Source organism: Podarcis muralis, chromosome 13, assembly GCF_964188315.1.
Source record: "Podarcis muralis chromosome 13, rPodMur119.hap1.1, whole genome shotgun sequence".
NCBI lineage: Eukaryota > Metazoa > Chordata > Lepidosauria > Squamata > Lacertidae > Podarcis > Podarcis muralis.
This window is the reverse complement of record NC_135667.1, coordinates 54,173,688-54,186,456: the sequence shown is the minus strand read 5'-3', so window position 1 is coordinate 54,186,456 and position 12,769 is coordinate 54,173,688.

Sequence of the window (12,769 nt, the reverse complement as noted above, 5' to 3'; positions counted from 1 at the left end):
AATATCTTCAGGAGGCATTGGAGTCCTATAATGAAGCCCAAGCAGAAGTGGTTATTCCATCTGTGAGTCCCAGTAGAACTCCATCTACAGTCTCTTTTAGTGGAACAACTGATTGCCTACCCCAAACCCCTGTACATCCAAGTCCTAGAGAATTATTACAGAAGTTACAGGGAGACCTTAATCGGTCAGCAAGCAATACAGCCAGGCGTATTAAGCTGCTAAAAGAACGCCTTGGGACAGATACCATCCCCTATGATTTGAGGCCCCTAGAGCAAAGTGAAGAAAAAGGTCACGTAGTAGCCCCTCTCAGAAGAGTATTTGATGCACTTGAGGAGCCTGTGCTGGTTAACGGGCAACCTGGACCACGGCCACCTCGAACTTCGACCCTGAAATATATTCCATTCACGACTACAGATCTGATGAATTGGAAAACACACCCCATCTTTTGCAGAAAAACCTCAGGCTATGATGGACTTGGTGACCTCAATAGTAAATACTCATAGTCCTACTTGGACAGATTGTCGCCAGCTCCTGAATACTCTCTTCACCACTGAGGAAAGGAGAGACATAATTGAAAAGGCACAGATATATTTGCGTGAGCAGGCCAGAGTGGGAAATATTTATAATATTGACCGTCATCTCCAGGACAATTTTCCCTTGGAAGATCCTAATTGGGATCCAAACAATGCAATTCACCTGGCCAGGCTTACCACCTACCGCCAGACGCTTGTGCAAGGTATCTGCAGGGCATGCCAGAAGCCCACTAATATGTCTAAAGTCTCAGGAGGGTAGATGTGTTACCCATAACACTGTTTCGTGTTCGGTGCGCACCCACAAAAAGACTTAAGTTGTCACCTTTTGAGCTCCTGTATGGGAGGCCGCCCTCCTTTGTTCAGGATATTCCAGCTGACCTCAAACAAATAGGAGACCATGTGACACAGGGACAAGTGCAATCTCTCCCGTGTTTTTGTCTCTCTCCCGTGTTTGTTTGTTTGTTTTTTTATCTTAACAGGTGGGCCCTCAAGCACACGCCGTGCAGCATTGCCGTGCCGATTCATCAGCTCCAGGCTGGCATAGCATATGGGTGAAAGAGTGGAAACGTGATCCACTTGCACCTAAGTGGCGTGGACCTTACACCGTCTTGCTCTCTACTCCAACAGCGGTGAAGGTAGCTGAGGTGACCCCCTGGATTCATCACTCCCGTTTGAAGAAGTCCGAAGGCAGTTGGACGTGCAAAGGTGACCCCTCTAATCCTTTAAAACTAACTCTCTCCAAAAACCCCTGTATCTAGCCCTACGGGGAACGGGCTAGGTCACGGGCAACATTAGACGACCGGCCTGCTGCAGCCACAACGTGGAAGCTGGCTGACCTGCGCACGCCTGAAGCTTGAGGAGCGTCTGAACCAGCAACTGTGAAAGGGAAGATTCTCTTATACAATTGATTGACTGCCCCCCCTTGTGGAACAATTATCAGAGATATTACTCATTGGGGATCCTCGGGATATATGTTTTGGTCTTGGTGGTTCCCCATTTCTGTCACTGGGGGAATTATATTGGGACTAATAGTTTTATGCTATCACAATAAGGTAATCTTTTGTGGAAGGAATGCATATGCTAGACATCAACATGATTTTATTATTAATCCTGATCCCTTGGTAAGGGGAAGGGTCCTTGAATCTGACCAAATTTGCTAAATATGGATTCAGCTATGACCACAATATGTGGGTAGGTTTAGCTGAAATGGTAGCCAATGTTGCAAATAGGACCAATTGCCTTGTTTGCTCTCTTGGGCCAGATGATTCAGAGGGAGGTATGCCCTTATTACCGATACCATTAGATGCCATTGGTATGGTGAGCGAAATGCCACACCAAACAGAAATACAGAATTTCCCCGGATGGAACTCAACTAAACCATTACGAGTTATACCTGTACAAGGGGAATTCTGTGTACATAAATTATCAGATGCAGCTGATTCTACCATGATAGGCTCTTCTCATTGTCACTATACTTGGGATTATATTAAGAATAGTCATACCTGGGCACACGGTACTACCTATCGAACTCGGAATACCTTGCCCTGTGCACCTCCTTTTATTCATGCATGGAAAGTGGTATGGAACGTAACTGTGACAGAAAAAGGCAATCTAACATACTGCACTGTGAACTCTCTACCTCTTTTGATATTTTCGCCTTCTGTACTCCACGTACCAAAAACCTCAGACCCGATGGTTGTGGTGGATATGTGGAGAATGGGCATACAAGAAACTCCCTTCCAAATGGAGTGGGACTTGTTTCCTGGGATGGGTATTACCACCAATGTGGATATGCCCACTAGTTCAGCTAAGCGAACACGAAGAAACGCTGATATTTCTCATATAGCAGGAGGAAGTACCCAAAGTTGGAGCGGTACTGATGATTGGCCGCCAGAGCGCATTATAGCCTATTATGATCCTGCCTCCTGGAATCCTGGTGAGCTCATACAAGGGGCACGGGATCCTATTTATAATCTAAACAGAATAATTCGATTGCAAGCAGTAGTGGAACTTGTAACCAATGCAACGGCCCAGAGTTTGAGACTTATTGCACAACAGTTGGATGAAAGTAGAGCCGCCATTTTGCAGCTGAAAATGGGAATGGATTATGTACTTGCCAGGCAGGGAGGCCTATGTGGAGTCTTGAACTTGACAGGGAATGCCTGTTGCTTTAACATTTCTGATAATGGTGAGGCAATCCGTGTGTTGGCTACAAAGATGGAGAATATAGCACATGTCCCAGTACAAACATGGGAAGGATGGGATATGGGATGGCTCACCAATTGGTTACCTAATGTCACAGGACTCAAAGGGATACTATTGTCTTGCTTGTTTTTCTTGACGGTAGTAATAATGGTTTTATGTATGGTGCCATGTATCATTTCATGTTTTAGAAGTACAATTAGCAAGATGGTTTCAAATGAAACTCTACCTCATATCATGGCCCTATACAGAGCTTTACCTCAGGAATATGATGAAGATCAAGCTATCAAGGACGCTTGGTAAGCAAGGTCCTTGAGCTTGAAAGGGGGGAATGTGGCATCTGAATATAGACTGTATTTTTAATCAAGGCTTATATTGGCTTATATCTTGATCAGGTTCATAAAGTCTAAAATGGGCTTAAATTCACAAATGTTTCATGCCAGGCAGAGAAAACCTTGGCCATTCTCCTAAGACAAGGGGCCCCCCTTGATTTATAGCAGAAAACAATTCTCAAAGTCGTAAAAAAGGGAATTACAGGTCAAGAGCAAGGTTACATAGACCAAACATAATTAGGAATGGGCAAATAGTAAAATGATACCATGGGCCTCTCTTAAACTTGAGCCACAGGACAAAAGGCCAAGAGCAAAGGAAGAGAAAACAACTGGCTGAAGGGGGTGTGTGAACTGAAGAGGTTTCTTTTAAAAGCTGTTTTTTACTGAGTTCCTTCCTTTCTACTTTGAGAAGCTTTATTCTTTTAAAAGGTTACCTATGATAATGTATGAAATATATTAGCTTAAATATATTGGCTTAAATGTAATTATGCAAAGGATTTAAGAAATGCTAGATTCTTATTTCATATAGTTGTAAGAGTTGTATTTATCCTGAAATTAAGTCAGCCACCAGCCTAGCCCCCTGCCAGACAAGGAGACGCCATCGAGCCCTCCTGACAAATGGATGTCAGGCCTTTGTTTAAAGACCTCCAAAAGGAGATATTTCATTGATGATGCATGAGAATATGAACCCAAGGTCTCTGACATCTGTTCAAGATAAAAATTTAAGATTAACCATTTGTTTTAGAAGGCAATAGGGCAAAGAGGGCAAGAGGTGAGCTGGTAATTAAGATTCCATGTAAGATATATTATTACTTATTTGTCATTTATATATAGCTCTTTGTCTCCCTTATAAGGATAGAAGGAAATGGGTGTATCTTTTTGTGATTAGTTATAGCAATCAGCCAATAGGAAATCCAACCAGGCTGATTGAACAGAGGCAGCCATAGGAGGAGCAAAGGGGGCTGGATTAAGGAAATATAAGTGCTGGCCATAATGGCAGGAGGCCAGGCCAGAGCTTGGTAACCATATACCACTGTGCCTCTCATTTATTTGTCTGACAAATAAATTATTATTTTAATTTCTCTATTGCTGCGTTGAATATTTCATTCCAGCTAAGCGTTAACCACAAGCAGGGTGCTACAGCGTAGCGTGGGTTGTCAGCACCCGGGGAAGGCAAGTAATTTGCGCCCCCTAACCCGTGGATTTGCACCCCCTAACCCATGGATTTGCGCCCCCTAACCTGTGGATTTGCCCTAACCCCAGATGTTGCGCCCGGTGCGGCCGGCCCCCCTGCACCCCCCACGCTATGCCACTGCCTATACCGACCTGAAAGGCAACAGAGCTTGATTCCATGATCTCTGAAACGTACTTAAAAAAACAACCTCCGCTGAAGTCTGCTGCCTTCTCTGGTAGTTTAAAGGAATATCCTTCTATAGGTTACAAACGGGACCCTCGCAAGCTGAGCGACAGGTGGAGCCGAGGTCACACACTGGACTAGTTGCATACTTGTCATTGATGGACTAGAAATGTACCCATCACCTAGCATCTCCCAGGAGTGTCTGCATAGCACTGCATGAAAATATCCTTAAGCAATTGTATCCTTCCGATTTTATTATTTAAAACAGCTGTGCATTTTGTTAAGAATTCCCATTTAATTGTTTTTAAAACTTCTTTGGAAGTGGCATGAAATTCTAATAGCTAGAAGCCCCTTTCAGTTCTTTGGAGAGTTATTTGAGCATTCTTGGGTTACCTCTTGGGACTAATTTTGTTAACAAAAACTCAGAGAAGCACTAAAGAAGCAAAGTACTTTGTGGGAAACCCACTTTGTGTAATGTGTGAAATGCTGTGGTGTGAAGAATATTTTACTTCTCTAGTAGGTCTGAAGGGAGCATCATTTGTGCCTCGTGTGACCTGCACATTTTGCCCCAGAGAAACGCAGAAGTGGAAAGCTTCACCTCATCCACAAGCAACTTGCTTATATAATTGAAGGCTGTAGCTGAGGGCCAGCAGGTTTCTTCATACTCAGTTTCATTTTTGTTCCATGTATGGGTTTTAATCTGCATTCCAGTCTAGCCTTCTTCTGAAATATGGAGATGTTCTAATGTTAGTCGTGAAATTGGCCCTACACAATTTGCTTCAGCCTTCCTTCCTTCTTTTCATTGGAAGCTTTTCCTCAGTTCTGTGCACACTGATTCCTAGTCTGATTGAGTACTCTCTTTTTTTAAAATCCTTCCTGAGCCTCAGAGAATACTGCAAGTTTTAGGCAAAGCATTTATCACAGCAAGCAAACACCTCTACAGTTACAGAACCTCTCTGCAGTTAATCTTGGTCTCAGTTGCTTGTTGTTCATACCCTCCAACATTCATACCTTATTTTTCTAGAAAAAGAGGTGCCGGAACTCTCCATCAACACCTCCCTTGGTCTCTTATAATGGCAATAGCGCCCACCTGAGAGATGCCATAACTGAGTTCTGGGAAAAAGAAAGCCCTGGGGTCCTCTTATTCCATACCCTCCAACTTTTCTGCAATGATAATAGGGACGTCCTAAGGGAAAGTGGGACATTCGGGAATTACCATATTTTTTGCTCTATAAGACTCACTTTTTCCCTCCTAAAAAGTAAGGGGAAATGTGTGTGCGTCTTATGGAGCGAACGCAGGCTGCGCAGCTATCCCAGAAGCCAGAACAGCAAGAGGGATTGCTGCTTTCACTGCGCAGCGATCCTTCTTGCTGTTCTGGCTTCTGAGATTCAGAATATTTTTTTTCTTGTTTTACTCCTCCAAAAACTAGGTGCGTCATGTGGTCTGGTGCGTCTTATAGAGTGAAAAATACAGTAAATCAGAAACTGGGATAGCTTCTGTAAATCTGGGACTGTCCCTGGAAAATAGGGATACTTGGAGGGTATGAATTCATAATTCAAAGTCATTTTCAAACTGTGCTCCTAGGAATCCTCGGAGGTCTTTGGAAGAGTTTGGACTTGATATCCCGCCTTTCACTCCCCTTAAGGAGTCAGTATATAATGTTTTGATGAGAAATAATAGACGGAGATCTATATTTGTCTTTTCCAACTTTTGCCACAATGCAAAATACGGTCTTGGGACCGTATCGAAAGCTGACTTTAGGTTGATAAAAGTGACATATAATTTTTGCTTCAATATATGGATATATTTGCATAGCAGAAAGTTCATCACAAAGCACTGGTCCAATGTGGATTTCCCTCTTTGGAAACCTGCCTAGACTTCAGATATCACCTTATTTGTATCTGCCCGTTCTTCCAGTCTCCCAAGAAGGAGCCTGGCATATAGTTTAGAGGCTACATTTAACAAACTAATGGGCCTATAATTGGCAGGGCTTTTCTTAACACCCTTTTTATATATTGGGGCAATTATACTCAGCTTCCACCCTTCTGATATGCGACCTGAGCTGTTAATGTGTGAAAACAGTTTTGCAAAAATGGGTGACCAGAAATCAGGTCTTATCTTATAGATCTCCAGTGGGATCATGTCTTCTCCTTGAGCTTTATTGGCTAGTTGGCTTACGATTAGCCCCTTAATCTGATTGGGCATGACGTCTGGCCATTCTGGAAGTTCTAATAAACTGAGTATGGTAAACTTGTGAGGGTGAGTCAGGATGGGGGCAATATATTCCTGTAAAATATGTCACCCAAACCTTTCCTTGAACAGATCCCCTTAAGGAGTCTCAAAGCGGTTAACATTCTCCTTTCCCCTCCTTCCTCACAACAAACACTCTGTGAGGTGAGTGAGGCTGAGAGACTTCAGAGAAGTGTGACTGGCCCAAGGTTACCCAGCAGCTGCATGTGGAGGAGCGGAGACGCGAACCCGGTTCTCCAGATTACGAGTCCACCGCTCTTAACCACTACACCACACTGGCTCTCCACGTAGGAAGCTTATTAAGAGTTCAGCAATGGCAGGCAAACTTCTCCAAAAGAGCTGGTCCGCCATCTTCCCACACCCAGCACAGCAGTAAGGAAGTGAGGGCCTCTTTCTAAGGGACAGTCTGCAGAGGAAAACCGTGAGGTCATTGTCATCCTGAGAATGCGCCCTTCCATGGAACAGGTTCCAGAATACTCTGCAACGCTCTGAGGTTCCGCAAAAAAATGTGCAGGGCTCCTCTGCCAATAAACTGAAAAGGGTCATTTGAAGATGCGACATTAAGAAATCACTTCTAATTTCCATCTGACCGTCCTTTGTTCAGCTAATCAAATCTAGCCTGCTGCATAACACAGGGTTGCCATATGTCCTGGAAATCCCAGACATGTCCTCTTTTTGGGGGCCAGCATGCCCATCTGGGGGGATTTTTACATTTTAAAGGTAATGTCTGGGTTTTTAGGTTTGTTTATTTATTTCTTTTCTTTTTGGGGTTTTTTGGCTCGGGTGCCGGCATCGGAACCGGCAGCTTGGGCTGCTTTGGCGCGGCTGCAGGCATGTGCAGCTTGGGTTGGCAGTGGCTTGAGCTGTCCTCTTTTTTGCGCTTCAAGATATCGCAAACCTCACATAACAGTGATGTGGCAATGACCCTTATTCACCCTTGCTTGTATTTTTTTAAATGTAATTCTCTCTCTCTGTGCGTGTGTGTTTCTTCTTCTTTCTTGGCCACAAAACAGCTATTATACAGGCAAAACTGCTGCTCTGAAGGTGGAATATGCAAACCCTAAAATTGACGTTATATAGAAGAAAAAATCCCTTGGGAGAACGGAAGAGGATGGCAGGCTGCCAGGTCTTGGAGGACATTCCAGGCTCACTTTAAGAAGTTGGGCAACCTGGCTGCTGATCTGAAGTCTACTGTTCTGGGTGCCAGGAAGCCAGAGGCCGTTTGCCTAGTGCTCCAGGGAATTTGCAAGGCTGGAGGCGGAAAGCAAGGGACTATTGGCACTTGGAAATGTGCTGCAGTTGCTGTGAAGCTTCAGCAGGAGGCCAGAGCCCTGGACAAAAGCCTAAAAATGAGTGAAGGATTGACAGCGACTTGTGGGTGCAGTGGGAGGTCTCTGCAGGTGGCACCATGCCCCACAGGTAACACTTTGGGGAAAACTGGCCTAGAGTATCAGCTAGGCATTGTAGGCTTCTAGTAATCCTCTTTCATCGCTAGCAGGTAGGTGATCATATGATTAAATTATCTTTTTAGAATCCAACGAGCTTTCAACTTTCAAACCTGATACAAACGTTTTGCCTTAGTGTGCTTGGGTAACAGAATTCTGTTTAGAAAGAGTTCCATTAAGCAATTTGCTCAAACAAAATAGTGTATTTTGAAGTAAAGAATTCAGTGCCCAGGGGCTTTCCCTGCTGGAACGAATATCACATCAACAGCTATTCAGTATTCAGCCTCATCACTATCTGAAACTGCTTTGCTTGAAAATGAGATTGGTTGGAATTTGCTCCTGCTTGGTTTTGTCGCAGGCTTTAATGTGATTTGCCTCTTTTGGATTTCTGAAGTGCCAAGGGTTCAAAGATGTTAATGCTCTGGACTATCAGATTCTTTTTTCAAGCCTCTGTCATTCCAGCTGTACTTGAAGACAGAGCAGTTTTTCAGATAACTTTTTGAATATGAAGAAGTGAATTCAGAGGGAGGAATTGGATCAAGGATGCATGTCTAAAATGCACTGGCTTAACATTGTGTTTATCCCTCAGAGGTACTGAATGCCACGGCTGAGGAGAGGGAGCCCTTCCTGGGAGGCCTGGAATTCGTGCCTGGAATTCCAATATTGGAAGTGACCTAAGCTAGGAAGGCAGGAAGAAAACTGTTCAAGCATCATGAGGGGGCAGATTTCAACTCATCGGTAAATCCAGCAATTTATGATTTGTGTAGCTCAGATTGCACAGTCTAAAATACTGATGACCAGGGCTTTTTTCCAGCCAGAACTCGCCAGGACTCAGTTCCAGCACCTATCAGGTGGGCATCATTGTCATTCTAAGAGAACGAGGGAGGTGTTCAGGGTGAGTTCCGGTACCTCTTTTTCTAGAAAAATAGCAGTGATGATAAACACAGGGTCAGTCCTGCCACTGGTCAGAGTGAAGCAGCTGCCTCAAACAGCTGATTCTGGGTGCCATGAAAAGGCAGCAATTAGTCTGAAGAATAATAACAACAATAATAAATGGTGGTAGTGGTAGTAGTTTTACTCCCGAGGAGAGGCAACTGTGAAATTTTCTACATCATGTGCTAGTATAACTTGACCATTCTCGCTTACCAGGAACCGTGACATGAGCAAGGGACGCCATTTCTTTTTCTCCTTCAGGCGGCAAATGGTCTTGGGCCAGTTTGGCCTGGAGAGAAATGTGAGGGGTGAGGTGATTTGGCTGAGGCGAAGTCCTCACCATCATTTGTTTATTTTAAAGCGTTCAGAAATTTGTGATCCATATTTCCTTCACCCCGGAGATGAACAGCTCACACCGAAATCAGACAGAGTTACTCATTCTTCCTCCTAAGGCTGGTGGGGGACTGGTCCCAACGACTCAACTTTCATTCAGCAAAGTTTGTTTTTAGCCAGTTTCTACATCAAGACACAAAGCAAGGAATGGTCATGGGGATCTAGGCCATGGGGAGTGGAAATTTAAATGACCATTTAGCTGTCATTTAACATCTTGGGGGAGATGAGCCCACCCCTAATATTGAGGGGCCACTATCTGCTGCCACCGCAGGGTGAGTGTTCAGGAGCTGCGCAGGGGTGGGGCACGTGGAGGGTGAATATCACCCTCCCCATGCCTCAGACCCCGCCGCTGGGTGAGCATTCGTGTGCTGGAGGGCGTGGGGGGATGCGCGTGGGGGACACACACATGACGTTATGCATGTGACATCACATAACTCTGGGTCCCCTCAATGTGAGAGGCAAGTCAGTGCCCCTGCCTGAGCTCCAGGTTTCTAAAATAATGCCTCTCCCTGTATTCCTGTCTACTGCCCTGAAGTCAGCTGGAAAAGCTCTAATGATCCCATCTCTACAAGATGCTAGGGCAATGGTGACATCATACCTTCCAACATTTCTCCGATAAAAATAGGGATGTCCTAAACTGCGGGAGGGACGCGGGTGGCGCTGTGGGTAAAAGCCTCAGCGCCTAGGGCTTGCCGATCGAAAGGTCGGCGGTTCGAATCCCCGTGGCGGGGTGCGCTCCCGTTGTTCGGTCCCAGCGCCTGCCAACCTAGCAGTTCGAAAGCACCCCCGGGTGCAAGTAGATAAATAGGGACCGCTTACTGGCGGGAAGGTAAACGGTGTTTCCGTGTGCTGCGCTGGCTCGCCAGATGCAGCTTTGTCACGCTGGCCACGTGACCCGGAAGTGTCTCCGGACAGCGCTGGCCCCCCGGCCTCTTAAGTGAGATGGGCGCACAACCCTAGAGTCGGACACGACTGGCCCGTACAGGCAGGGGTACCTTTACCTTTTTAAACTGCGGGAGGCAGTGGAAGACAGGAGTGCCTGGTGTGCTCTGGTCCATGGGGTCATGAGGAGTCGGACATGACTAAATGACTAAACAAAATAATAATAATAATAATAATAATGATAATGATGATGATGATGATGATAATAATAATAATAATAATAATAATAATAATAATAATAATAATAATAATTTTATTTATACCCTGCCCATCTGACTGGGTTGCCCCAGCCACCCTGGGTGGCTTTCAGCGTATATAAAATATAAGAAAACATTAAACATTAGAAAAAACTTCCCTATACAGGACTGCCTTCAGATGTCTTCTAAAGGTTATATCTCCTTGGCTCGGGGAGCACATAACTCCATACCCCCCAACATTTCTCTGATGAAAATAGGGATGTCCTAAGGAAAAAAGGACATTCTAGGATCAAATCAGAAACTGGGACGGGGTCCGTAAATCTAGGACTGTCCCTGGAAAATAGGGACACTTGGAGGGTCTGTGACATGGGGCAGGGAATTTTTGGTAGTGGCCTCCTGGATCTGAAACCCCCACCCTTGGGAAACATGGGCTGCTCCTACTGTGGCTAGCTTTAAGAAACAAGTAAGACTTTTTTATTTGGTTGTTTACTCATTTTTTGCTGACCCTGCACTTTGCTCTGAACCTCATGGAAATTTATCTATTGTCTTAAGAAGTGCAAATTCAGTAGGTCTATCCTTATATGCTAGTGATGTATGGAAGTGAGAGCTGGACCATAAAGAAGGCTGATCGCCGAAGAATTGATGCTTTTGAATTATGGTGCTGGAGAAGACTCTTGAGAGTCCCATGGACTGCAAGAAGATCAAACGCATCCATTCTGAAGGAAATCAGCCCTGAGTGCTCACTGGAAGGACAGATCGTGAAGTTGAGGCTCCAGTACTTTGGCCACCTCATGAGAAGAGAAGACTCCCTGGAGAAGACACTGATGCTGGGAAAGATGGAGGGCACAAGGAGAAGGGGGCGACAGAGGACGAGATGGTTGGATAGTGTTTTCGAGGTTACCAGCATGAGTCTGACCAAACTGCGGGAAGTAGTGGAGGACAGAGGTGCCTGGCGTGCTCTGGTCCAGGGGGTCACGAAGAGTTGGACACGACTAAACGACTAAACAACAACAACAACATCCTTATATGCAGATTGAATATATTTCCCCCCATCACTGCTCTTTCTAGCCTGTTAGGATGCATGCTACACACAGCCCTTAAGGGGGGAAAGTCTGAAATCCCACCAAACAGCTGTTGGAGGGGAAAAGGGAGTGGAGCAGAGATGGAATCCAGTTTCTCTCTTCTTCAACCAGTGGCGCCAGGTATAGGGGGCAGAAGGGACTTCAGCTCCCCCAATATTTTTGGGCAGGGCAGGGAGCAGCACCCCCCCCAATATTTAGGGGGCACTGCCCCCACCACTGCCAGGCACCCTCCATGCGCCTCAGCCTCTGCCCGGCAGCCCAGGAGCCAGGCAGCGGCTGCAACAAACTTGGGAGGTTAATGTGGGGGGCAAGTTGGCCCCCCTGTCCTGAACAGATGGTCAGTGGGATTTTGCCTTTTTAAATAAAAGACCGTGCAGGCACATGCTTGGTCAATACCTCAGGCTAAAGAACCACACATGAAGTATCCATTTGGATATTCAAGTTTTCGTTTAGCAAGCGATATGGACTGTACCTGGATCAATGCTGAAAAGCCAGACATTTTCATCAATATACATTTAATATATAAATGATCAAAGCTAGCAACCAAGTTTATGGAGGTGCATATTTATTTTGCTATTTCAGGCATTTTCTGTTTTTAAAAAACCACACAGCAAGAGATCCTGGTTTCTCATCAAGGTTTCTCAACCATCAGTTCTGGCTCTCTAGCATAGGAGCCAACTCCTAGGGGCTGGGGATGCTTTGGTCCCCACAATAAAATATTTGAGGGGGCCGGGCCCTAACGAAGTTGATGGGCCATTCAAATGGTGTGTGTGCACTGTGTCGTGTGATCGGTTATACAGGGCGGGGCATACCTGGGCCCCCACAATATTTTATTCAGGTTGGCACCCTTGCTCTCTAGTGAGTGTAACTGTCAGATATCTGTATTTTAAAACATCAGGTTTGCACACCCACACTTCAAATTTTAAATGTAAACCTATGAAATGCCTAAATAGGCCCACAGTAGTAATCATAAATGACAATCTTACGCATAGTGGTCAGAATGTCCCCCTGGATTCAGTAAAACCTAGTAAAGATTGAACTGTGGAATCGCCTCATAGCCAAAACATATTCGGCCTAAAATAGGGCCTTAGAAAGCACTGCT